This window comes from Cavia porcellus, unplaced genomic scaffold, assembly GCF_034190915.1.
Source record: "Cavia porcellus strain 051 isolate PalLab524CR breed Dunkin Hartley unplaced genomic scaffold, mCavPor4.1 scaffold_23, whole genome shotgun sequence".
Classification (NCBI taxonomy): domain Eukaryota; kingdom Metazoa; phylum Chordata; class Mammalia; order Rodentia; family Caviidae; genus Cavia; species Cavia porcellus.
Window position 1 is genome coordinate 51,761,758 of NW_026947506.1, and position 27,462 is coordinate 51,789,219.

Below are 27,462 nucleotides of genomic sequence, written 5' to 3' on the forward strand. Positions count from 1 at the left end.
GATATCCCAAGATGAGCTCTATCACGAGATCTTCAGACTGTTATCCTACCGTAAAAAGGTGGGGTTGAGCCATCGTGTACCTCCCATCCCTGAACAGGAAGGAGGGAAAGCCTCAGGCTGCCTGCATGGATCAGCTTGCCCACACTAGACACGATCATGGACACCACAACACAGAGGAGGAAAGGTTTAGCCTGGCTCAGGGTTCAGAGTGTCAATCCGTGGTCTGTTGGCTCCACAGCAGAAATATCGTGGTGGGAAGGGTGTTAGAGGAAACCTGCTCAACTCTTGGCTAGCAGGAAGTAGAAAGAGAAGAGATAGATGTCCTTCTGGGTCACACCCCAGGGACCACCTCTAACCAGACCCCGCCTCCTTACAGCACAGTCAGCTCTGAACCCATACCTGGCTGAGTCCAGTGAGCAGTGGGACACCCATGACCCAGCAGCTCTGGGGACATTTTGGTTCTTTAGCCTAATGCCACCTGTCCCACAAAGGGGATCCCATCACCTGAAGAGGAGCTACACTCTGCGTGCTGATCAGCTGCTGTGCCCCAGGGCAGGATGTGCATGAGCTGTTATCTGCAGTGGTCCACTGAAGGACAAGTGTCTGTCCTTGTTCTCATAGCTACGATGACTCTCAAACCCGTCCCTTTAATAACCCCACATTCAGCAGCTCACTTTCCACTGTGCATTTCAAGGGAGCTTCAGAAGGTGCCAGTATCAGAGCTAGCAGGAGGCACAGCCAGGGACCCACAGCCTGTGTTGCAGATGTCAAGGTGCAGGATTTGAGGACGACATTCGTCAAGCACAAAGGAAGTAGTGTGCAGCAGAGTGGCTCCCCTCCTCTGACACACATTGTGTTTGAGTACTCTGGGTGACTATGTAAAAGTTCAAGGCTCTTCCCTCACCACCCACCCCCAGGAGAGCCCTGCAGGGTATCTGCGGTGGTGCCCAGTCACAGGTCGCTGGTGTGGCACGGGTAGGGTGCTGCCTGCGTCTGCGCAGTTGGCTCCAGGACTTCCTGCCTGGTCTGCATAGCAACGATGGCCCTTTCGATCATGTCTTGCAGCAGGACAAAGATGTAGTTGTATTTGAACCGTCGGCCGGCAGACTCTGAGGATGGAACTTCCACGAAGGGTTTTTTTTTTTTTTTTATCAGATCTGTCCTCCTTGCTGTGTAAGATGCTGGTGCAAATTGTGTACGTGACGTGGGGCACCAATTGGAGAGACACTGAACCCAAGCTCTTTCCCACCGAGGACACATTGAAGATGACACCTGGTGGCAGAGAAGGGCAGGTCAGCACAGCTAGCGTCCAGGGAAGGTGCATACCTCCCCCTTCCCCCTTCCTCCCCCTGTCCCTCCCTCTCTGTCTTCCCCTCTCCCTCCTCTTCCTGCAGGAGGGTGTCCAGGTTCAGCCTCACAGGCTGCTGGGGGTAACACCGAACCAAGCCTTCTCTCCCAGTCTGATGGACCATTATATTTTCAGTTTAACCACATTGTGGTACTACCCACACAAAGACACTGTGTGGTTTTTGCAAGACTTGAAAAATTATGCAAGGCTATTCAAATGGTAACCAGCATCTCTTCTTGTGAGTTGCAGACGTGACTGGAGGCACAGGTCCGTCCTCCGTGATAATGACCACTCATAGCTTAAGCATAAGGATCGTGTTCTGTGCCAAATGGATTCTTTGAGTTCCAGGCATAAACCCTGCCATGAACTCAACTATCTGGCCCCAAATGTAGATGACGAAGTCCTCACCCGGGATCTTGAAATGTGAGTGTGCTCACAGACGGTGTCTTTGGAGCAGACACTGAGTTAAAGTAGGCCTGGATGGTGGGCCCATAAAGTACACACAGCCGGACATACAGAAACAGGGAGAGGGAAGGAGGGACAGCCATCTATAAGCCAGTGAGAGACAACGATGGAAGAACTCCCCTTCGGCCCTCAGAAGAAACCTACTGATGCTGTAACTTTGACCTCCAGCCTCTGGAATGGAAAGTCAGCCTATATCTGCTCTGTAAGTCAGTGCCTGTCTCATCACAACCTCAGCATTACAACCCAGCACAAAACCTCAGTGAAACAGTGGGAAAGGGGGAGGGGGGCAGCTCAGAGACAGAGCACGCAGGCCCAAGTGTGTCCCTAGCACCAAAACAACAATAATGGCTAAAGGTTGACTCAAAGAGAAGACACAGGAAAGCATTATATTTATGGGAGTAAGTACACAGGAATGGATTCCGGTGCACCACTGTATTTTCTCACCCCCAACCCAAAAGAGCGAAATACTATGATAAAAATAAAGATAGTAGAGAAAATGAAAACATAACGTTGCTTAAGAAAATTGCTATGTATCACACGAGATTTAACCCACAAACAATGCCAAGAATCAGGAAGAACAAACACACCTAGTACCATATGAAAGAGTTTTAGCCCAGACAGGACACTGTAGCCAGTAAAGCCTTAGAGGCAGAACCAAGGAGCTCCTATCTCCCCCACCCCTAGGAATTTACCTGTGACTCCATCTTCCCCGCCCCTAGGAATTTACCTATGGTGCCAAACAAAGACCAATGGGCTACATGTGCATCCCTAATGCCCCCTTGGGTTCCACCCCAAACTGAGGCTACTTACATACCACCCATGCCACATGTCCACCAGAGAGAAAGCTGGACTCCAGTGGTCAGGGGGTGTTTTGGTTTTCTCTCTCCATGTTCTCAGAATAAAGGCCTCTTTTGTTTTATACTTCTCATCTTTTGGATATAATCTTATTATTTGGTGCCGTGACTCGGATCGGCAGGCAATTGACTCCTGGGACACACCCAGTTCGAGTCCCCAGCCAAGTCACAAACTGGATTACATCCTGGATTAATTCTCTGCTTTTCATCTCCCAGGACCTGCTTAATTTGTCACCAACTGATCTCACACAACACCGGCCTGATTAATCTCAGGTGAGCAAACTCCAGAGAATTCTTTAGCACTGGGCTCGGTCCCAGGCAGGTTTTCTCCCCCTTTCCGTGGGCTCGTGACACTCTCACATCCTTAAAATAGACCAGGGCAGGATCTTTCTGGGCAACCTGTGTCCACACTCAGAAGCTCTCACATCCTTTGGGTTCGGATAGCCCAAGGCAGAGTTTTCCTGGACTGTCTCACATTGTAAAAGCCTCACATCCCTCAGAGCTTCATGCTCTCATGGGCAGAACTGTTACTGAACCCACGTCAAAGCCACTCGTACATCTCTCCGTGACAACTGAGAAATATGACCTTTTGGAACCCTAACCACTGCTTGGTGCCACGGGAGGAGTGACGGCTCAATCTCTGGACCAGGGCTTGTTTCTTGCCTGAATTAGTCATGGGAAACGCTCTTTCTAATTCCAAAAAGATGCCTCTCCAATGCTTAATTTCCAATCTACGTACTCTTAAAATTAAAAGGACCATAAAAACTAAACAATTAATTTTTTACTGCCAGGAGATTTGGCCGACCTACCCACTTACCAGCAGCCCATGGCCCAAAGGGTGGACATTTGACCCCTGTATTCTCAAAAACCTATATGATTTCTGTCAAACTGGCGACAAGTTAACAGAGATCCCTTACATACAGGCTTTCCTTGCTTAGAGAACGTGCCCCTTTCTCATTAAATCTTGTACCCCTGCTCAGATAATTTCAGCTAACTCTGCTGTGACATAGATTCTCCCCTCCTGTCCCTATGATCCGGTTTTTTATCGGCCACCTCCTCCCTACCCCAAAATCATTCCTCGCCATTATCTCCCGCTGTGTGATCTTCCCCTCCATCTCCTGGGACCCCTAATTCTCCCAGCAGCTCTAATCCCTCTCTCTGTTAGCACTTCCTCGAAGTCTCCTGAGAATTTTTGCAGCTCTAATCTCTCTGTTAGCACTGCTTCACAGTCTACGACCTCGTACTCTCCTGAAAATTCTCTGTCCCCTACGGAATTCTCACTGCCCACCCACCATACTAGTCTCGGTCACTATGTCCTTCCGGAAGGCCGCATGACTGTTGCAGCTTGCACTGGGAACCGTAGCCATGTTGCGGCCCTCCCCCATGAGAAACAGTGCCACCATCTTGGGATAGATCTCACGGTCAATGGCTGCTCCCTTGTGGCACCTTTTGTGATCAGCAACAGCCACCCTGTTGTGGACCACATAACGGTTCACTGTGCTGTGGACAGCAATTACATCGCTGCAAGGCCCACAGTGAGATGCCAGCTACTGTGTTTCCTCGTCCCATGTTAACCAGCAGCCACTTTGTAGCCACTCTACAGATAATTGCTCATACACACCTATTGGACGCATGGCTGCCAAATGGCCATCTACTCCGCAATCTTCTCCTCAATCTCTACTACCACTTTGGGAGCAAGTTGGCCCTGAGGGACTTTTTAATATACATGTGCCTTTCTACCTTTCTGACTTATCTCAGATTACCCATAAATTAGGTAGCTTCTCTGTTGACCCACAGAATTATACCAGGCAATTTGAATTTATAACTAATTGTTATGATTTACACTTTAAGGATATTTATGTGATACTAAATACCACTCTCAGCTCACAAAAATGAACTCAGCTATGGCAGACAGCTCGAGAAGAAGCTGATCACAGACATAAGTTGAACACCACTGATAATGACCCTTGAACTACAGCTGTGCCAGAACAAGATTCTGACTGGAACTATCAAAATGGATAAGGTTCAACAAAATTACATAAAGTGATTGAGTGTCTAATTGTGGGCCTTAATAAGATTGCTCACAAACATACTAACTATAACAAACTTTTAGAACAGGTCCAGGAGGCTAATGAAAACACAGCTACGTTCCTAACTTGGCTGTGAGAAACCTTAGTTAAGTTTACTAATGTGAACCCAGACTCTCAAGAAGGGATAATTATTGTTAACTCTTATTTTATTTTCCAGGCTGCTCTGGATATTTGGGCAAAATTACAAAAGTTGAACATGGCGCTCAAAATCCACAAGGTGATCTGCTTAAATTAGCTTTCTTTCTCTTCAAAAATAGAGAAAAAATTCAAAAACAAGAAAAAGAAACTCAAAAAATAAAGTTTGCTAAATATCAGTGTGATCTATTAGCAGTTGCATTTGGGGCTCCAAGGACAAGAAATCCAAATCAAGGTGTGGCTTTCCGAAACCCGGACAGACTGAGGCTTAATTGCAGCAAACAAGGACACTGTTTCCTCAGCTCTCCCAGCTTCTATTTACTTATGTATTTCTTTAAAAACAGAGCCACACTAAGTTGTTCAGGCAAGATTTGAACTTGTGATCCTCCTATCTCGCCTCTCAAGTGCTGGGATTACAGTCAGGTGCCACCGTACCCACGGAGCTCTTGACCCAAAGTGATAAAGAGTATTTCAGTTTGGCCTGTGATGTCTGGAAAATTTCTTTCTGGAACTCTGACGATAGAAAAGTGCTCAGTAGTGTGCCCTGGGGCAAGTTTTTGATTTCTCTGGTCCTCAGTTTCCTGGTGGGTAAAATGGGAGAGATACCTGCTGGGGGGTGCACTGAAAAGAAGTATATCACACAGTGGCCTGCAGCAGGGTTTTGTTTTCAAACAGGCCCTTGCCACGTCACCTAGGCCGAACTTGGACCCCTAGGTGCCCTCCTGCTGCAGCCTCCTGAGTGCTGGGGTTCCAGGTGTGCACCTCCACACCCACACCCAGGTTGCAACCACTGAAATGTCAGAAGTGACCACTGTTTTCCCCGGAATCCTTCCTTACTAAGAAAGGTCAGGCCGAGGATTTAGCTCAGCGCCTCAAGCACCTGCCCGGCAAGTGCAAGGTCGTGAGTTTGATACCCGGTACAAAAAAATAGAAAAGAAAGTGATGTTTTTAAGGAAAAAATAAAATAAAACAGAAACACTAAGTCTCATGGAAGAGAAAATAGGTAGAAGTCTTGAAGACATAGCTGTAGGCAAAAGCTTTATGAACAAAACTCCAGGGTGGGGGGGAACTCCAGTGGAGTGGGAAATGTTAGAAAGCCTTAACAACCTCATCTTATTAAAAAGCTTTTGCACAGCAAAAGAAATCACCAACAGAGTGAAGAGACAATTCAAAGAATGGGAAATAAATATTGATAACTATTCCTCAGACAAAGGACTAATGTTTAGATTTATTTGTCTCTTATAAGAGACATTGGTTTGAAATGGTATCTTGTGTTCAGTTTTCAAAAAAAAATTCTAACTGCTGTGCAGAAGTATAAAATTTGTATGCAGAATTGGGATACCATGCAATGCCAGGTGGAGGTACACCCTGCATGACGCTTCAACCACATTGAACTCGTCTCTCTCCTCAAACATTTACCACTTCTTACGGTCAGTCTTACCCACCCTTCTACACCATTAATTGAAGAGTTTAACTCATTTAAATGTAATGTTAATATCAAAGTAGGATGTGCACTCCTACTTAGGTATTGGCCTTCGGTGTATCTTGTAACTGAGAATTTATTCTCATCTTTCATTATTGCTTTAATTTGAACTTAAGATTTTTGTAGTATACTATTTCGATTTCTTTCTTCGTTTTGCTACATACTTTGCCTTTTAAGTTATAGCTGCAGAAACACGCATTAAAAAACTCCCACATCAAAAACATAATACTAATCCTAGGGATAGTAATACTACCAATAATTTTTAAAAACTTCAATATACAACTAGAAGATCTGCAGAAGAAATGATCATACAAGCTGGTTAAAATTCTTGCAGTAGAAATGTTAGACTTTGTTTCTAGACCCTTAATCCTGCCCCGTTTTTATGTGTGGCAGTTTTATGCCAGTGCCATATGGTTTAGAACAAGGTTGCTTGGTAATAAATTTAGACATGGAGATCTGTAAATTCTCCATATTTAATCATAACTGTCCTTATCATGGGTCATCTGAGTTTTCATAAGAACTTTATCAGGAACCTGAAAATTTGCATGATGAACTAGCTAGGATTGTGAGAGATGGCATTAAATCTATAGATTGAAACTACTACGTTGAATTTTTAGATTTCTCATTTCAAATTTAACCAAGATGCATACCTACTTATAACTGTGATATCATTTCCATGGAATGACCCTTTTATGAGTAATATGCTTTTTAATGATCAAAATGTCGGTTCTTATTTTATTTTTTGTTAATCATGTATTTATTGTATGTCATGCTTCAGAAAGAATAGTGAATAAATATGTAAAAGTGCTTATGCTTTTGAAGCCTGCATTTCAGCTGGGAAGCCAAGTAATACATGTCATGAACAAGCAAGTATTACGTAACTGTAGGGAAAAACGATGAGGCTAGAGGCGATCACTACTATCCCGAAGGTTTGAAGGCAGGTTAGAGAGGCCCGTAACCTGTTTTGGGTTACCAACGTAGGACATGACAAGCCTAACTGACATGTACTGTTAGGATGGAGAATTGGCACTTACTATTTAAAGTACTAGTTCTTACGCAAAAGGAATTCAGACAACAGAAAAGGAAACGAAATTTGAATAACATATGCTTTGGGCACTCTTTTAGATATGTATTAAGCGTTTTATTGAATTGAACTTTATGGCATACTCACAGCTCTGTCTTTGGTGATAATCATGATTAGACTCATTTTGCAATGAATAAATTGAGGTTGAAGGTATTTATTACTGATGACCATCGTTGGATAATGGGGATTAGCTATATAAATTACAATTCTAAGCTTTTACATGATTCTATTCCTATCAAGTGGGTTCTGATACCCATTCCAACATATTTGATAGTTTTTAGAAAAAATCTTTGATACATTTAAATGACTCTCGCTAAAGTAGGTAGAGAATGTAAAACCCAACTTCCATTTAAATTCATTTTAATTAATTAATGATTCCAAACTATTTTTACATTTGTCTGAATATTTTTACCTTTGGAATGAATAGTTATCTTTTTTAACCTCCTGTGTGCTTAAAAGTATTCAATACACGAGCTCCAGTACAGGGGCAGCTGATTTTGAATGATTAATAGTGTATCAAAATTTCAAGGTAGGCGTTCAAGGTTCCGGTTCCTTTTAACAAGAACAAGTTTTTGAAAAAAAGTGTTTTTTAAAGAATTAAATTAGGTCATTGTAAATTTTTGATTAGAGAGACAGTAGATACTATTTTGCTTTTATTAATTAGGCACAGATACAACAGCTCTGTAGGATTCCAGAAAATTTTTGTTGTAATCTGACTTACAAACCTTCTTTCAAATATTGTATAAGTATTCCAGTGCTCTTATATTTCTGTACAGGAACATCTTTTCTTCTCTCTATAGCTTCTTAAAATATTTAAGCAGATTAGCACGCATTAATTTCGCTGTACAATATGAGCAAGTCAATTTCCATGTCACTAAAGGGGAGCCAAGGTAAAAAGCGTAAAGTACGATAACATTGTCATCATACTGATGTCCTTATTAATATGAGAAGCAGCCATTAAATCTATGACATGCCCAGGATTAATAAACAGAGGTGAAAGGATCTTACAAGTTATAAATGTTTGAGAATCAGAGGCTGGGGAGGATAAAGTTCAGTATTTCTTGTCCTTCTATAGACATGGGTATGCATATAATGCTGTGGTATGATTCTGTTAATTCTTTTTTTTTTTTTTTTTTTTTTTTGGTCTTTTTCGTTTTTATCGGTACCAGGGATCGAACTCATGACTGCCTGCAATTCTGTTAATTCTTTCAGGAAGATATCAACAAGAGGAATAGTTTAGTTTCAGGGAACCTCTAGTTTTAGTTTTCTGAGGAATCTTCACACTGATTTCCACAGTGCTTGCACCAGTCTACACCCCCACCAAGAATAGAGAAGGGCTACTTTTCACCCGCACAGCCCTGCATTTGTGATTGGTTTATTTCTTGATCTTGTCTATTCTCTCTGGAGTGAGATGGAATCTCAGTGTTGTTTTCATTTGTAGCTCTCCAATGACTGATGATGTTGAACACTTTTTGGTGTGTTTAATTTTCATCTGTACTTCTTCATCTGAGAAGTGTAGATTCATCTCAGATGCCCATTTTGGGCGACGGTCTTTAAATTGGGGGTGTTTAGTGCTTTTCCAAGAATTTCTTTGCAGAAACAACTCCATACACACTCAGTCACCTTATCTTCCACAGAGAAGCCAAATACCTTTTTTGGAAGAAAGACAGCATCTTTAATAAACAGTCGTGGAAAAACAGTTTTTGCACAGGCCAAAAATGAAAACTAGACCCGTGTCTACCTATACACTCAGTGGAAATCAAGAGCTCAGATATCTAAACCTTCAAAGGGAAACACTGAGTCCCGTGGCGCCCTAGCCCAGAGCGGCCCCCTGGGGGCGCGGTTCGGCCCGGGCGTCGGAGGGGCCGCAGACGGTGCTGGGGAGCCTGCGCGTCGGCGCCTTCATTGGTTTCCCGGTTGGTTCTCGCGCTGGTTGCTGGCTTCTGGTGCCGGCGGGGAGGCGCGGCCTCTCGCCTGAAGGCGGGAAAGAGAACCTGAGCTGCGGCCCAGGTGCGCAGGAGAAGGGGGACAGGAGCGGATGGCCCGGACCGCCAGCAAAGGGATCCGGGAGGCGGGGGAGCCGGGGGGGAGCGGGTCGGAGCCGGGGGGAGCCGGGGGGAGCCGGGGGGAGCCGGGGGGAGCCGGTCGGAGCCGGGGGGAGCCGGGCGGAGCCGGGCGGAGCCGAGGGGAGCCGGGGCGGAGCCGGGGGGAGCCGGGAGAGCCGGGGGGAGCCGAGGGGAGCCGGTCGGAGCCGAGGGGAGCCGGGGCAGAGCCGAGGGGAGCCGGGGCAGAGCCGGGGGGAGCCGAGGGGAGCCGGGGCGGAGCCGGGGGGAGCCAGTCGGAGCCGGGGGGAGCAGGTCGGAGCCGGGGGGGGGGGGGGAGCCGGCGGGATCCGAGGGGAGCCGGGGGGAGCCGGGAGAGCCGGCGGCCTGGCTGGCCGGCCTGTGCGCCTCCAGCCGCCCCTCCTCGGATTGAGGCGCCCTGCGTGCAGGCCTCCCGGGAGGGCGGGATGAGCAGCGGGGAGCACCCGGGCCGGGGAGCTCCAGGCAGGCCCGGCGCCCGTGGCTCCTGGGAGGTCGAACAGGATCCCGAATCTGCGAGTCTGGGGACCCCCGTTGCTGAGGGAACCTCAGCCTAGCCTGGAAGAACTGCCACCGTGGAGGTGCGATTGTTGAAAGGGATGGCCACACATCCTTTGGCCACCATTCAACCCACTGCAATGACAGTGTGACTGGTATAATGAGGGACACTGAGCTGATTCATCAGCACTTCAGGACAGTCAAGAAAGGGTTGGCATAAAAAAATAACAATAAAACTGAAAATAAGTGAGTCCTTGAACTTGAAAGTTTCCTTGGTATTTCTTCTTAATATTTTTCCTAACTACAGTTCGTGTGTGCAACACAAATGTTAGGATCACAACCACTTTTAGATGTGCCAATGTCAGTGGCCAGAGGCTTGCTCCTGTTGCTGGGCTGTCATCACCACCACCCACCTGCAGAGCTGCTTCTCCTATCCTGGGCTGGAACTCCCCACCCAGTGGGCTCCAGCTCCCTTTGCCCCGCCCCCACTTCACCTGTCCCCTTTCTGTCTCTGTGAATTTGGGGGCAGCAGGGAGCTGGTGGGAGTGGAGTCGCACAACATGTGCCATGTGGTGAATGGCGTCTCTCACCTGGCAGCACGTCTCCAAAGCTATTCCTTGTTGTATGTGTATCTGAATTATTTTCCTTTTCAAAGCTAAATAGTGTGATACTGTACATTTTGTGTGATTTTCTTTAAGTCTCTGTGGATGGATGCGCTGCCAGCTTCTCGTCTGGGACTCTTGAGAACTTCTGCTGTGAATATCAGTGTACAGATATCCTTTCGGTATCTGGGTTTGTCCTTTGGTATATGTTCCCAGAAGTGAAATTGCTGGATCTATGGTAATTCTGCTGCTTCCCGTAGCAGCTGCAACTTTTTATATTCTAAGGGAAAGGGTTTTAAGTTCTCCATGTCCTCACCAAACTTTGTTTTGCGTTTTTCTTCTTTTTAAAATAGAGATTACACTAATTTTTTCCTGTTTTGAACGTCATCTGCATTTATGTGTTGTGGTCTCTCATATGAGTCTGAGTTATATTTCCCTAATGTTCACTGATGTGGAGTGTTTCTTACATGAGTGTTGGGCTGTATAACTTCAGAAAAAAGTCCACTCACAGCATTTGCTCAATTCCCAGTTATTAATAAACTGTTGCTGTTGAGTTGTGCAAGCTCTTCATATATCCTGGATACTCGCCATTCTCAGATAATATGACTTGAAGATAGTTTCTTCTATGCTATGGATTGTTGTTTCTTCACTCCACTGATAGCATCTTTTGATGCACAAAGTTTTAAATTTCATTTAATCCAATGTATGTTTCATTCTAATGTTTCTTGTGATTTTGGAATCTTATCCAATTCATTGTAAAGTCTGATATCATGAAGGCTTCCTCCAGTGTTTTATACTGTGAATGTTTTCTACTTGTATCTCTTACATTTAAGCCTCCAATTCACTTTGCGTTAACTTTCTATATAATGAAAGGCAAGGGTCCAACTTCATTTTGGTATAAGGTGGTATGTTATAATTTCTTTTTCACTTTTGCAATTTTTACATTTTTGTTTTTTATTTTTAGATTAAATTGTTTGTTTTTCTTCTGTATAAATTTCTTGTCTTATTCCATTATAATAAGACACTGTGTATGAAATTCACTAAGACTTTTTTTGTGGACTAACATATGGCCTATCTTGGAAAATTTCCATGTGCACTTGAGAAAAGTGTGTTTTGCTATTGCTAGGTAGAGTATTTTGTATGTTTCTGTCAAACACAGTTGACCTATACTGAGACTGAAGTTTTTTATGCTTTATTCATATGCCTGATAATTTCCCTGTTAATTTTCAACAAATATGTTAAAATGAAACAATACTAGTAACCTAGAAATCCTTTTAAACATTTAGAAAAGGTACACTACTTTGATTCCTGACTTATTTCATGTGATAATCATTACCATGCTAACAAAACTAGACAAAGACATTTAAAAAGCTCAATATATTCACCACATTAGCAAACTACAAAAAAAGTGACTGCAATAAAATTTAAAAATAGTGACATTTCTGATCTTATGTAATGGTACCAACCAAAAACAGTTAACATCCACTTAATAAAGACTACAAAGACAACAATACACAATATATTAACTATTATAACTTTCCTACAAACCTGTTTTGACACTGCTTGATTGTTGTCTTTTTTATGTTATTTTTCTTAAATTGTCACATTGGGGCTGGGGATTTAGCTCAGTGGCATAAGCACCTGCCTGGAAAGTCCAAGGTCATGAGTTTGGTCCCCAGTACCCCCCCCCAAAAGAAGTCACATCACAATAAATAAAGACTAAATGTTTCAACCTAAGATCAGAAGTAACTGATTGTCCATTCTCACCTATGTATTTCACATTACACTGCAAGTTTTAGCCAGAAGAATAAATCAAGCAAAATATAATTTAAAAACAGTCATGAGACTGAAACAGAAAGGATAAAACTATCTTTATTCCAAGGCCATCTTGTCTGTTTAGAATAGACAATGTAAATGTTGCAGACTGAAGAATATTTACTGAAGAACCAGTAAATGATTTAGATAGTTGCATAATAAAAGATTAATTTGGGTGGGGAGATTAATTTTTAAACCATACTTGTGTTATTTCACACTAGCAATCAGAAGTCAAAGTAGAAGTCTAAACAACTTTGTCATTTACAAAAGCATTGAAAATATAAATATGCACTATATCATTAATGAATGCCTATGTAGAGCGTCATAAACTTTAGTCATCAATTTGGAAATTCATCATTGCACATGAAATTCCTAGTACTTAAATTGATAGGAAAACATCATAATGTTACCAGGTCTAATGACACATGCCTAGAATTCCAGCACTTTGTGAGACTGAGGCAGGAGTCTGAGACTTGCTTAAGTACACAGTGAATTGGCAGGATTTTGTCTCAAAATAAGACATTAAAAAGCTACTCAGGATGTACCTCCATGCAGACACTAGATTAAATCCCCTATACAGCAAAAAATAATAGTATTAGTGAATTTTTGTAAGGCTATCAAATTACAAACTGTCAACAAGGAGTATTACATTTTAGAGATGGTTTTGGAAATGTAATACTATCAGAATGTCCAAATTTAATCGTAGGGTATCCAGCTGAATAACTGCTTGATATGAGTAAAAAAAAAAAAAAAAAACCATATGTTTGATATCAGAAGATCAAGAGGAAAAGAACTCAAATGGAAAGCAAGTGTAGATATGAGTGATTAAGGGGTGGACTGCAGTGGACTCCTCTTCTGTATAGTATGAATTTCTCAGCCTTGTTGTGTCAGTTCCTACATTAACTACTCTGTGAACATCATTTGGCCCCACTCAGCCTCCATTTGGAGGCTTGCTGGCTCCAAGGCAGAGTGGCACAGAGCAGAGGGCAATCACTCCAGGGGTGGAAGACACCAAAGCAGCAAGAGCAAAAGGAGTGGAGCAAGCCTCTTTCCCTCTCATGTTACATGCAGGATGGCCACCCTAGGGCTGGTGTAGCACTCACACTCCAATTCCAGCACTAGACAATGAACCAAATACAAATTCTAGATTCGGCCCCTTCTGAAATCCTCACACCCCATGACTGCATGAGACTTAGAGGGGATATCCAGGCACAAACCATAACACTAATTTTCTTGCTAAATAAACCAGACGTTTGTATTTACTATGTTATCTTTGTCTTACTGTGGCTCAGTGGTAAAAGTATCACAGTACCTATTTTACAGAAATATTATTGGGTATGAGGATAATGAGGTAACTTGGTCAGTCATATACTTTACAGGTGAGTTTAAATCCAAATGTTTCTGATTAAACCGCAGTATAGTCTGATCAAGGATGAAGCACTCATGATTCAACACAAAAGAACGATCCAATCAAATCATTGTGGACTAGCAGAGGAAACTTGAATGATATGAGAACTCTGGGAATTCAGATATTTTTGTTTACTCCTCAGGGTTTGCTTAAACAGTTTGATAACCTTGAGTAACACATGTACCATACCACCAGTGCTTTTTGATTCCTCACCTGTGAAATTAGGTCTTTGACCTAGATATTCTCTGAGTTTTCACTCTGTCAGGTAAAACTATCCAATAGTTTCTTGAGGACATTGGTGCAGCAAATCGTAAAAGATGCTTACCAGAATTGATCAGAAGAGATTAAAGTGAACTTAATGTATTGGTAAAGCAGTAAAAGTGACTTATAAATGGTTAGCACGCCAAAAAGAAATCTGAAGAAACACTGAAAATCAAGTCAAATTTAGTCAAAATAGTAAAATTAAGAGAAAAATACGCATGACTTTTAGCCATGATGAAGAAAAATGTTAAAAGGAGAATAATAATAAGAAAATGTTTTGCATATATTTTACCAATTAGAATTTATTATTCCTTGTTACTGACAGCCTTGAAATATTTTGTATTTTTAGTCATTTGGGGAAAAATGATATCTTTTTCAACACAACAAGGGAAAAACGTAATTATTCTTCTTTTGGCCTTCGTGTTTTTATGTGATTGAGATTCACTCTCTGTCTCTCCCCTAGGCAGCACTTCTAGATGAGAGTCTGTGCAGATCAGCTGCAGCATGGTGAGTTCCCATACCAGGTGGAGAGGGCAGTGTGGGGTCAGTGTGGCTCATTTTGTTTACCATGCTCCTGGTGGGATTTCCAAGGTCCCTAACCCTTATTTACCATCTGTGGCAAGAGCAGTCAGTCGGCGTGCACGTACTTTTAGAAGGCAAGGATTATCTTATCATCTTTCTAAAGGTGAATTAACATGGTACATTTGATTAGTAAGCTGACTTAGGTTGCAATAAAATAAGAACAAAAATAAATGCTTGTTAATAAATCAGCTATCTTGTATTGCAATCCACTATGCATCGGGGACCATAAAACTTAACACAGAAAAGGAAAAAAAAAAACATTTTTATTAAGTTGCGAAGGGTCTTGCTCAGAGGTCCAGGCTGTTTGCTGAGCTCAGCCTTGATGGTTCAGTCTTTGCAAAGCCAAGCAGTATGGACATTTCCTGAGAGCACTGAAAAGCCATTTGGGTTGAAAGACAAATGACTTTCATTGAGAGTCAGTTGAGTATTTTTTTTTAATTTTAAAGAGAATTTTTAAAACAATAAAAATTATGCAATTTCAAAACAAGATGATAGGAAACAATGGTTATTATATTGGATATTGTTGTCATGAAAATAGTTGCACAGATGACCAGATATAGGCATGCAAAATTGATCAAACAATATAAGCACTAATTTTTCCTGTTTTGTTTATTTTTCCTTTTGTGTGTGAGATTGGATCCCAGGCCTTCCTTGTACCTGCTAGACAAGCACTTTAACAAGGAGATTCAGCCTCAAACCCTTAATTTGCCTTTAGTGATTTTCCAGTCAGTGTCAAAGGAGCTTACCAGATGAGAGGGGATCAGGAAAAGGAGAAGAAAGAGGAGAAAGAAGATAGGAATGTAAAGAAGAAATGAAGAGAGAGAAAGAGATAGAGAAAAGAGAAAGAAAGAGGGAAGACTTAGGAAGTTAGAAAAATCAAACAAAATACCTGCATTCAAATTTTGATTTCTCTAATTTCACGTAAAACTTTAAGCTTGTGACTTAACCCTTTAACCAATTTACTTAACAGATTAGTGAGAAACATTTTAATATGTTGAAGCTCACAGTGCTCGAACATGCATAGCACACACACATGCTTTTGCATACCGTGTGTTAGATACCGAGTGAATGCAACCTGCTTTCTTCATCTGATGAAACAGCAGGCACCTCACACAGAAATCAGGAAATTGGTCCCACAGAGATGTTTTAAGAACAGAGCTCTGCTGGTCACTGGCTGAGCAGGGCTCTGTGCAACCTGGACCACCTGAGCTCATCCCCCAGTTGCTGGGCCTTTTGCACCAAGTATTCCTGCTGGTCTCTCCTGCTTGGAGCTTTCTGCTTGCATGGCTGAGCATTCAGCCGGGGAAGACGACTGTCCCCTCAGGCTCTGCTTCTTCTCATTTAATCACATTACATCACCCCTCCTTGGCTACAAACCCTGGCAGCGCTGGCCCTGCACATTCCTCTCCCTTGTCCTCTCTGCCATCACCAGATGCCTGCAGCTATTATTTAAAATTCTGATTCTCATTCTAATACAGAAAACACACTGTCAGCTTTTTATATGCAGTGCATGGGGTCATGAAGAAGTAAAACAACTCTACATCTGACGAATGTCTACTGACGTCTAGACCAAGATAAATAAAGTCTACCTTTATCTGACTGTCATCACAGACTAATAGGTGAGAAACAAACATGGTACAGGTATAATTAGATCCAAGCACAGAAAGCAACAAGCAGACAACGGACATTGTGAGTTATGAAGAGATAATTATTAATGCTAAGAGAACCAGAGAAGACTTTCCCAGCAGGTAATAAGCCATGCTAGGGTCCAGTGAGGACAACAATTCTTGTGTGTGTGTGTGTGTGCGCGCGCGCGCGTGTGTGTGTGTGTGTGTGCCATCAAGTTGAAGGAAAAAACAAAAGTCCACCTCGCAACATAAGAGGAAAATGAGACGCAAAATGCTGAGACAGGTGAGAGCCGGGTTAGAATATGCCCGACACATAACTGACCCAGGATATCCATAGACGGGAAAATCCAGACCTCGGTGAAATTTGAAGTGTTTGACATCCAAATGTGTCAGGCTTGGCTGGGCTTGAGGCTCCACAGTGGAGGGCTTCCCAAAAATGCAGAAAGCCCTGGATTTGATCCCAGCACAGCAAAAAAGAAAAATGAACTGTCAAGTTGAGCGTTGTGCTCCTAAGTTCCTACTAACATGAAAACCTCTATTCATCAAGTAACCTCTGTGCTTACTGCTTTGCATGTAAACACCCTGCATTGTTTACCAAGACGTGATCACCTGACTTTACTGCTGAGGAAAGGAAAGAATAAAGAATTAAAACAAAACTGACCATAAGGCTCTGCTTACTCGGGTGATACTGGGCTTGCTCTACTGCCCTGGTCCAGTGATCTCGCCACCACAGGCAACAGTGGCTGCCTCACTGTTAGTAACCAGAAAAGGGACATCAGCTGCTGCCTGTGTCGTCCAGTAGTGGCAGCAAAGACATTATTTCAGCCCCCTCAGGTTAAAGACATAAATGAATACTGTGATTTATGTTCAGGGATGACTGTGCTGCCTGGAACATCTGGCTGGACAGGAGCCCTAAGATTTATCTAGCAAACACATCAAGAAAGTTAATGATGATACCAAAAAGAACTTAAGAACAGAACCCAAAATAAGTCAATAAAGTTGATTTAGAAACCAGTAAGAGTGGTTAATGAATAAGTTAATCTGTCTAGATAACTACTGAATATTTATCAAGGGCCCACATCTCTAGGAGCACAGGTAAAACTCTAATTGTGAGTCATACTTGTAGAGTGAGAGTATATCTACAAAATCAAAATTAATATGCTGTTTTCCATAGAGTTTTGACATTCATCCAAAGGGGGAAAGTAAAAGACAGTTTTAAATTCAGAACTACTGGTCTGTCAAAAATTATTCCAAAAGTCTTTCATATCCAACAAAGGAAAGTGTGTGTTATCTTGAATGCTGTGACATTTATTTAAGGGCAGTGGTCCTACCTGATGAGTAACACAAAGGGTGAAGCAGAGGAAAAGTCACACTCTCATCTTCAGCAAATCACCAGCAGCTCATTGCTTAGGATAAGATGAAGTTGTTGACGTCAGCAATGAGCGCATCTTCTGCAGAAATCACCAAATTGTATTCACTGTGGACTTAAAGCCATGATTTGGGGATTGAATCTTAACTGTACCATTCCTTATTAGGGGTTGCGTCTGGGCAGGTCAATTAAATGCTGGATTTCTCATGGAGAAAATCGAGATCATAACCCTGATCTCTAAAAGTTTTGTGAGGTATAAGTGAGTTAATAGAGTCAAGTACTTTACAAAGCATTATAGAAGGAAAAATTCTGATTCTTTTCCTGTTTGGTACTCAGAGTCAGTTCTACTCCACTCAGCGTGGACCTGCTGGATATCTAATTTTCCAGAGTCCCATTTGAGGAGGTCAAGGAGCATATTTGTTGAGTAGCTACCTTGGTGGAGCCACACACATGACCCCTGTCAATCTTATATCCACATCACGTCAGTACCGTACACGTTCTTCATCAGCAACTCGAAGGCATCAAGAATAACCAAACTTACACGAAAAGTCAGAGGTAAGATGCAAATCCTTGTGAATGTGATAGCAAAGACCAACCCATTCTGTTGCTGCACCTGCATTTCCTCCATCTCAGAGCTCCTGAGACTCACATGGAATCTGACATATGCTGAAATTGAGCTTCCAAATGTGACCAAGGTAACTGGTGATTCTCTGGTCTTTCCATCTGCCGTTTCCGTCCATTGCACTTCTCAGTGGCTCCTTATTTGTCAAGCTTCTGCAGGTTTAACTTCCAAAACTTATAAAGCAGCTTATTCTAATTTGTCATGTGATAAACAAGTCAACTTGGAAGAGTAAATATAAGAGCAGAGATAACTGCTCATAAATTCAGAGAGCCATTGACAGCAATGGGTTTTTCAGAAGGAACTGTGAGAGCTGTGAAACATTCCCAAAGGTCAATGTGATTCTATGGGTGATATTTAAAAGAAAATTCAAGGCCTTTATCTTCAGCCTAGAAAGTGTTTTTTGAAATGTTCATCCATAGCTGTTTCTATTCTATGAGCCTCATGGGTAAACCTTAGTGAGAAATCACCTGAGACTTCCACTAGATCTCTTGGCTTTTAGCTTCTCCTCCATTCTTCTCACCCCTACTCTGAATCCACTGCTTCTTGGAGATCATTTGATAGCACTGACCTAATCATGTCTTTCTTTTCTTTTCTAACTTTTTGGCTTTGTGTGCTATGATGAAGAACCTGAGGTAATCAACTTATGGGAAGTAAAGGTTTTCCTTTGGCTCATGGTATGCAGGGTTTAGTCCATGCTTGCTTGACTCTGTGGTTTTACTGTTGTTTGCTGTGCATCCAGGTAAGAGCACATGTTTGAGGAGGGCTTTTCAGCACACAGCAGATGGACAACAGAGAGACACACAGCAAGTGTCCAGGTCTAATATCCGCTTTAAAGTCACACCCCAACCACCTGACTTCCCTCTTCTACACCTTGCACCCTAAAGGTTCTACACCTCCCCTGAGTCTTGCAGAGCTGGCAAGTGAGCTTTCAGCATGTGGGCTTGGGGACCTTCAAGTTCCAAACTACAGCAACTTCCAACCACTTATTATTGTTGATAATAAGTTTTAAGGTTTTTCCGAGTCTGGTCTGAATCTTTCTTTTCAGTTCCTTGTCTACCATAGTTCTTCTATACACTTTTTCCCTTCTTTGAAATCTTTGTACATACCCACTAGAGTTCCCGTGATAACCTTTCTCCTTCAAAGAAGACTTCTCTTGAACCACAGATCCAAGTCCATCCACAGCAGTTAATCTTATTAAATGTTTGTTCATTTTTATGCTTCCTCATCCTAATACATTGTGAATTGCCTAAGTGTAGATGCCAGTAAATTAAAATTATTTTTCCCAGGCTGGGGATTTAGCTCAGCGGCATAAGTGCCTGCCTTGCAAGCAGGCAGTCGTGAATTCGATCCCCGGTACTGATAACAAAGGAAAAAGACCAAAAAAAAAAATCTATTTTTCCCAGTCTCTATTAGAATTTAGAAATGTAGGAGCTAAGCATATTCTTCATGTCAAACTAGTGAATTTATTTCTCATCTCTGTGGAATCTGTAGAAACTCATTTAGGGCATCTGTTTTTCTGTTAGGCAATTTGTTAGAGAAATTCCTAAGGAGATGTCAGAGGCAAGACGTTTGCTTACATGCCAGGAAAAGTGACCAGTATTTCAATGATTATCCAAAATTTTAATTTACACCAGACAGGGTTAGAATGCTATTAAATAGAAATAAAGAACATATCTACTGAGTACCAACAGCAGAAGTAATAAAGGAGACACCATTTAAGCTCAAACTGACAGGCTCAGGATTGAACCTCTGATAGGAAGTGTGCTCATTCGAGGAGCTAAAGAGGATTTAAACAAGAACACGACACGCTGAGGAACATACATAGATGCAACCAGGTAGTCCGCAGAAGGAGAACCAAGACTTTCCCAGACAGATGTCAGGACACACAGACTATGTTGTGTTCCTTCAATCTCCAGACCTTTCCTCCTGAGTAAACCGCCTCTGCCCCTCCCTGCTCTGTTCAGCTCCACAGCTCTTGGAAGAGTTCACGCAGACTCCTGGTTCAGAAGCTCAGGTTCTGTCTGCTCAGATGTCCACCTGGCCAGTGCCCACCGAGTCCTTAGTGTCACCATGAGTATGACAATGAACATCTTCAGAATAAGGTCTCATCTCTACCAGGTCCATGACCTTTTTGATTAAAGTGCATTAATACATTCCCCAACTATCCTGAAATGCAGCAGAATTGCATGCATATTTTAACATAATAACAGCCATAACATAATAAAGAAGTTAAAAGAAATGTAAAATGAGCTTCTGCACATGCATACAATCACAAAATTGATGCCCTGGCACAGCTCTCTAAAACCTCTGACAAAGTGCTGGTCAGATTATTTCTACTTTTGTTGAATTACTGTAAGATGACATTGGCATAGGTTAAATCTCAGAAACCAGTAATTTATCAGCAAATTCAGGGGCCAACATGCCCTGCACATCAATGAGAGGAGTTCAATGAGAGAAGATTCCATCACTTTCAAACCTAAGGGTCGACATTCACATGTGTAATTAACATTGCAAAAGCATTCTTCACCTTTACAGAGAGACAATCAGGTTTTATGCTCAGAGTGTTTTGTAGGTATCTAAAGGTCCAGTGAAAGACTGTCAAGCTGTGAGGGACACAGAACATTTCTGGTGGGGCCACACTGTCACACAGATTACAAGATGTTCTCTAGAAACTACCTCCTGCTAAGTAAGAGCTTCCCAGCCTTTGAGTTTTTGGGTTTTTTAATATCAAGTGTTAGCAAAATGCATTGATTTTTATTAGAAATAATTGTCCTAGAGGCTTGCTCCAATCCTGATTGTGACCTTGATGGATAGATATCTGGACACAGAGACCTGTGCCTCTGGAGAACATTAGGTTGAACTCAGTGTTTTTAGGTTCCTCCTTATGAATATAGGTATACGTATTTATCCTTCTTACAGCAAGGACCAGTATTGTCTGTGTGTTTCTAGAATTTCATGCATATGAAATATGCCATAGTTGCCCATGACTTTCTTTTCCTTAACATACTGTTTTTAACATTAATTTCTATTACTGTTCATATAGGTAATTTGCTTGAGTATTGCTGTGTAGTATTTTGCTGAAAGTATATAGCACAAGTATTCTTTCTTCCAGAGAAACATGTTTAATTGAATTGTTTCTAGCTTTGCCAACTGTGAATAAAACTGCTAAGAACATAGACACACCAGGTTCTCAGTGGAGAATAGAAATTCTTGGCCACAGGATCCAGTTTAACTCTACCCAAAGCTGCGCACTGACTTCCAAAGCGGCTGTGTAGTCTGCACCCACGTGTGTTTCCAGTGCTTAGCAGTCTGCCAAAACCAACAGTGACCATCTTATTAACAGACTTGATTAACTTTAGCCCCTCCAGTTGGTACACCATGGGACTTCAGGATAACATTCATTTATGTTATCCATGGCCAATGCTGAACACTTTCACAGGTGCTCCCCACTCGTAATCTTCTGGGAAATGTCCACTGGGGTTCATTTGTCCGTCCACTCTCTGGACTGCCTTGTCTTTTTACGAGTTGTACAAATCTTTTGACATTCTGGACAAAGTTCACATGTTTTGTTCAGCTACCTATGTTTGAATATTTTCCCCAGTCTGTGGTTACCTATTTATTACTTATTCAGTTTGATGAATGAACAAAGTTTTATTAGTGAAATTCATGTTGTTATTTCTTCCATATACCTGTCCAGGTTTACAGTGCTACAGAGTGAGTCGATTTCTTCACTGATAGTGTGATTGGTCACATGGCTCCTTAAAAAATGTACAATGTAAGTGTAAGTCCCTTTCTGGGCCCCTCTTTGTTCCATGATCTAATTGGCTGTATTGATTGCTGCATCTTCATAATAAATTCTGGAACTCATGTGGTGTAAAATCTTTAGCTTTGTTATTCCCTTGCGAAAGTGTGTGCTTCTAGATCATTTACATTTGCACATAGATAGTAAAATCAGGACAGCAATTACTAACAATAACTCAGCAGAGATTTTGAATGGACTCCAGTGAGTATATCATTGCTCAGTGGATACTGCAGTGTTAACAGTTTTGTTTCTGTTAATTCATAAGCCTGATATCGTTCTTTTCCTGTGTTCCTTGGTCAACTTCAAATTATTTCAGCAACGATTTACACATTTTAGGCTTTAGATGTTACTGTGTATCTTTCACCTTATTCCTAAGTATCGTACATATTTAATGTTGCTGCAAAAAAAGAATATTTTTAAATTCATTTCTAGTACTTTTCTGCTAGTTTTTATATATTAATCAATATTTTGCTACTTTCAAAACAGTTTGGTTAAAATTGATACTCTTTAGTTATTCATTATTTACTAGAAGCTTTCATGGACCCTATTTGGGCCCTGTATTCCTCCTGGGGATTTTCAAATTACAAATCTGCTTTCTGTAATAAACATAGACATAACAAATTTTCCACATATTGTGTCAGTTTGGAACATTTGATTTTTTTTCTAATTTTTTCACTGTGTTCATTGTCTGCTATCATTTTACCTTTTACTTGCAAATATAATATAAAGCACAAACCACAATGCAAGCACCTTGCTGTCAATGGTCATTGGCTTTCTAAGAAATCCAGTTAGAAAGAGCTGTGCTTTCACTGTTAACCACACAGCAGTGGTTCTCACTCCTCCCCATTTCTTTCTTTCCACGAATCCCAGATTTTGGCTGGCACAGTATTTCTTCAGACTTTCAAAATTCCCTTTAGCATTGCTCATAGTATAATTCTGCTAACGACAGATTCTTTTTGGCATTTGCTCTGTTTCACTCTCATTTTAAGCATATTCATTTACTTTACTTACTTGACACAGGACTGCGGGTTGTTTGTGGTTGCTGGCTCGCTGCCCTTGTAATGCCATCAGTGTGTCGGTTCATGTCTTCTACTTTTTTGTGGCTCTAGTAAGAAGTTCACTGTGAACTCTCCCTCATTTCCCCAATCTTACATTACACAGTGTCCCTCCCTTCTTTTAAATCTGATTCCATTGAAATGCCCTCTTGACTGCTGGCTTTCAGCAGCTTGGTTCTGGGCATGCTCTCCTTTGCTGGGCTCTCTTCCTTCTGCCTGAGGTTCCTTGGGACTTGTGGATACGGAGGCCAAAAATTTCCAGTGACTTTGAGATGGCAGTGCCCAGTATTGAATACTATGCATCCTACCCAATCCCCTCTTTTTTTTTCTCCTATGAGATGTTTCCTGACTCAGTAGGGCTATTTGCTTTTGAAATGTTTTTCTCTGTACGTTTTCTAATTTGAATATGTTTAAACATTTTCAGTTCCACTGATAACCTAAGCTATTAAACTCAAAGAGTTCATGCTTCATTTTAGACATCTTATTAACTTCTCTAATTTTAATTTAATTCTTGTCCAGTTGTTATTTCACCATTAAGCTTTCTTATTTACCCCTACATTAAATTAATTCAATTTTCTTCAACTTCCAGGTGGAACAGATCTCATTTCTTAAGGACTTCTCAAAATGGTCCAGCCTGGGGCCAGGACCCACTTTAGTATGCTCTACAGTGGAAAAGGTAAATTTCCAAAAGGTAAATACATTGCACCATAAGAATGGACTAGCTCATTTGTATTCTGCTACTGAAGCATTCTAGTGCTGTGTGTTGGATACTAACCTAACTATCTGGAAGGCTGACAGTGAGTTCCACTGAACTTCTGAACAAAGTACGATAGAGTTGCCAAACTAAGACAAATAGAATACAGAGAATGCTGGTGACAGTCCCGAAACTTTCAGCCTGACAAGAACAACATGTCTTCACCCACCATTACAGCAGGCGAAAGTCTGGAATCAGTGTGTGGATAGGACCATGCTCCCTCAGAAGCCCTAGAGGAAACATTCCTTGTCTCTTCCAGCCTCACGTGGCAGCTGGTGTTTCTTCCCGTGTCACCACATCTCCCTCAGCTGTCTTCAGCCGTCATGGAGCCTGCTCTTCTTGTGTCTGGAGCTGAATCTGCTCCGCTTCTCTACTGAGGACCCATGGGAGGGAATCTGGAGCCTATGCAGACAACCCAGGATAAGGTTTTCCCCTCAGACTCCTTCATCTAATCCCACCACTTGCCATGGAAGGCAGTGCTCCCAGGTTCTGGTTCTGAAGAAGGGGACACATTCCTTTGGCCACCATTCAGCCCACTGGCAATGACAGTGTGACAGCTATAATAAGGGACACTGAGCTGATTCTTCAGGACAGTCAAGAAAGGGTTGGCATAAAAAAAATAACAACAAAACTGAAAATAAGTGAGTCCTAACGCCCATGAAATTGACAGGGTATCCCAGGTATAGAAGGCTCCATAACAATCAAGAGAATTCAGAACCTATTCAGGGTGAGACCAAATTCTAGAGTGTAAGACATCTGAGAAAGAATTTTGATACAAATGATCCACAGAGAGCAGGTAAACAGAGAGTCTTAGAAATAATCACTTGTATGTTTATCTTAATATATATTAAGCTATTTAAGAGAATAGAAAAAAATTTGCCCCATAATGTCATGATCAGAGGGTCTAAAGGAGAGTTCTCTGCCAGTTTCTACAAAGCTGAAATGTGGCCGTCAATTTGTCTACTAGTTAAACCATGCAGAGGATTAGTTTTTCTTTTAAACATCATAGCCAAAATCCTCATTAAGATATTAAGCATATGAAATTCTTCATAATGCTATCAAAGGTGGCATTTAATTTAATAATTAGGTAGACTGAATAGATTATTTGCAATGGTGAGAATCTCGAATATTTCAGCCACTGTAGCTCCTAATGCTATAATACATATAAATAAGGGAAAATTATTTGAGCATTGAGAAACATGTGTTTGAATTTTCATTTGGTATCAATTCTAAAAGTAAAGGAAAAATGCTTCTGCAAGCATAAGATTAAATTTAGTTGAGTGTTTTGTAAGCATTGTTTTCTTAAATAAAAAAAGTAAAATTATGCCCAGATTTCCTCTGCTTCTATTTCTTTCCATATTGGTGAAATCCTCTGCACAGATGTGTATACACTGAACATGAAGTTTTGCTTTCAAATTCATGTGGAGTGTCACAAGACATTTACCAAGTTCCTGTAATGTTTTAGGATAATCTTCACCTTGGCTACTGTAGTCAGCAATGTTTTGGAACTGTCTTCTTCATATTCCCTTTTCTGTTTTAGCAATATGTTAATTTAAAATTGTACCAAGAACTATGATTTCCCAAGAAACTATGTGAACTTTTAGAACCTGAGAACAAGGAGCTATAGAAATTTATTTTGTAAATCAACACAAGGTTGCTATTGTTCTTGTCTACAACAACATTAGTTTAACATTATGCTTTCATGTGATTTTTTTTGAGAAAACATATGGCTCTCCACTGAAAATGGAAGCTTTGTTATGATGGGAAATCGCATGCCCCTTTCTAGAATTTAGCAAAGGCAATTGACTTCTAGGTTTCTTTTAGTTGGGAAGTCATTACAGGCCACTTCACCAATCTCCTTTTGAATGTCAGATTTTAGGAAATTAATCAACACTTAGTGCTTGAAAAGTGAAGAGCTAAGTGACAATCAAAGCATTATCTGTACACTATAATCACTTAATAATACTCAAAACCCATCCTAAATGCATTTTGACTATTTCAGAGGGTTTGGGAACTTTGAAGGATAGAGGCACATATTAAATGTGACCACGAGGATAACTGATTTGCATCATTCTCTTCCAGTCAACACCATGAAAAATTACAGATAAATGCATGGGTAGGTAAGATATTTAACAGCAGCATCTTTAAATAAGCCCGGATTCCTTCTTGCTTCTAGTGAAGACATGTGGATATAAAATTTGATAGCAGGTTGAATATTTGACATTCACAAAGACTGACATAATGATTCTGATTTTTGTCTATTGTGATAATGGCATTGTAGTTATGTGAGGCAATGTTTGTTACACAATTGTAATGTATATAGTGTGACTTAATCTTTTAGTAATAACAAGTAAAAAGGAAATACAAGAATATGCCAGAATACTAACATCAGTAAAGTTAAGTTATGACTTGATAGGAGTCCAGTATACCATTGTTTTTATATATGTTTGCAAATTTTATGGTACTCTTCAAAATATTCATAAGTGCTAAAACAGAGTAAACGATCACTTAGAATTCTTGCAAGTTCATGGTAAAACATGGACAGAGTGTGCCACAGAACAGCAACAGGGAGAATTAACTCATCCATTCCTGCCCAATCAAAATTAGTTTAGAATTGCATTTTCACTAGTGTTAAAGAGTTGGGGAAAATTGTGGGCTGGTGATTTAGCTCAGCAGCATAAGCACCTGCCTGACAAGTTTGAGGTCATGAGTTTGATCCCCAGTACCCCCGTAGGAAAAGAGCTGAGGGAAAACTGTGTCTGTCTGTGCAACTGGGAGGACAAAGCTAGCATGAGTAGGCAGGGGTCCTGTGACTCAGCCCACACTTCCTCAGTATCTACTTTTATCAAATATGTGAAATGTGCAGTTGGAATAGCACAGTCTGAGGAAGAATCAAGATCCATTACACACAGGTGCAAGTTTTCTATGATGAATGTGACCATTATGTGTAACAAAAGCTTACCAGTAAAATTAATTTTTTAAAATTAGTTCTATCTAGGTTTATTTATGTTCAGATTTTTCTGACAGACCTTCTGAAGAATAAAATTTTAGTTTTTCTATGTGATGAGCTAGCAGTCAAAAATTCATTATCTAAACTAGAAAACAAAATATCCAAAGCACAAAGCCCCAGCCAAGTACCACAAAGTACTGATAATTCATTTAAAGTAAAGATTGCTATCTTCAAACTCAGTTGACAGCACAACACTTGCTATGTAATTGTTCTCTCAGTAGGTTGTACCATTCTCAGCTCCAGCCTCCGGCAAGGTGTGTATCCCAAAGCGCAAGGCCTTCCAGCCCCATCTTACCACATTATTGACAAAAGCAGCAAGGGAGCTCCCAAGAGCCTCCTCTGACACGCGGTACAGTCACGCCACACTGATCTGAGACTTGGAAAACGTGAAGACATCAGAGCCAGTGTGTGATCAATAATAATCACAGAAAGGCTTTTCTAAACAAGACCAGGCAGAGGGAGTTACATCCTCCAGCAGAAGAAACGGTAAGTACTCATGCTCTGTGGTATTATTTT

The 27,462-nt window shown here is 41.3% G+C and overlaps 1 long non-coding RNA gene across 10 annotated transcripts; it reads left to right on the forward strand.

The window, feature by feature from the left end:
- Window positions 1–9,257: 9,257 nt before the first annotated feature.
- Window positions 9,258–25,268, forward strand: LOC106028889 (uncharacterized). Of its 10 annotated transcripts, none has more exons than XR_010042413.1 (8): window positions 9,258–9,469; window positions 10,737–10,878; window positions 14,588–14,631; window positions 16,200–16,325; window positions 18,091–18,258; window positions 22,023–22,100; window positions 23,772–23,858; window positions 24,196–25,268. It is a non-coding gene; the product is annotated as an uncharacterized LOC106028889 (long non-coding RNA). The 10 variants fall into 10 exon arrangements; XR_010042408.1 differs by having other exon boundaries at window positions 9,259–9,469; window positions 18,040–18,258; XR_010042416.1 differs by having other exon boundaries at window positions 9,259–9,469; window positions 16,214–16,325.
- The last annotated feature ends 2,194 nt before the right edge of the window (window positions 25,269–27,462 follow it).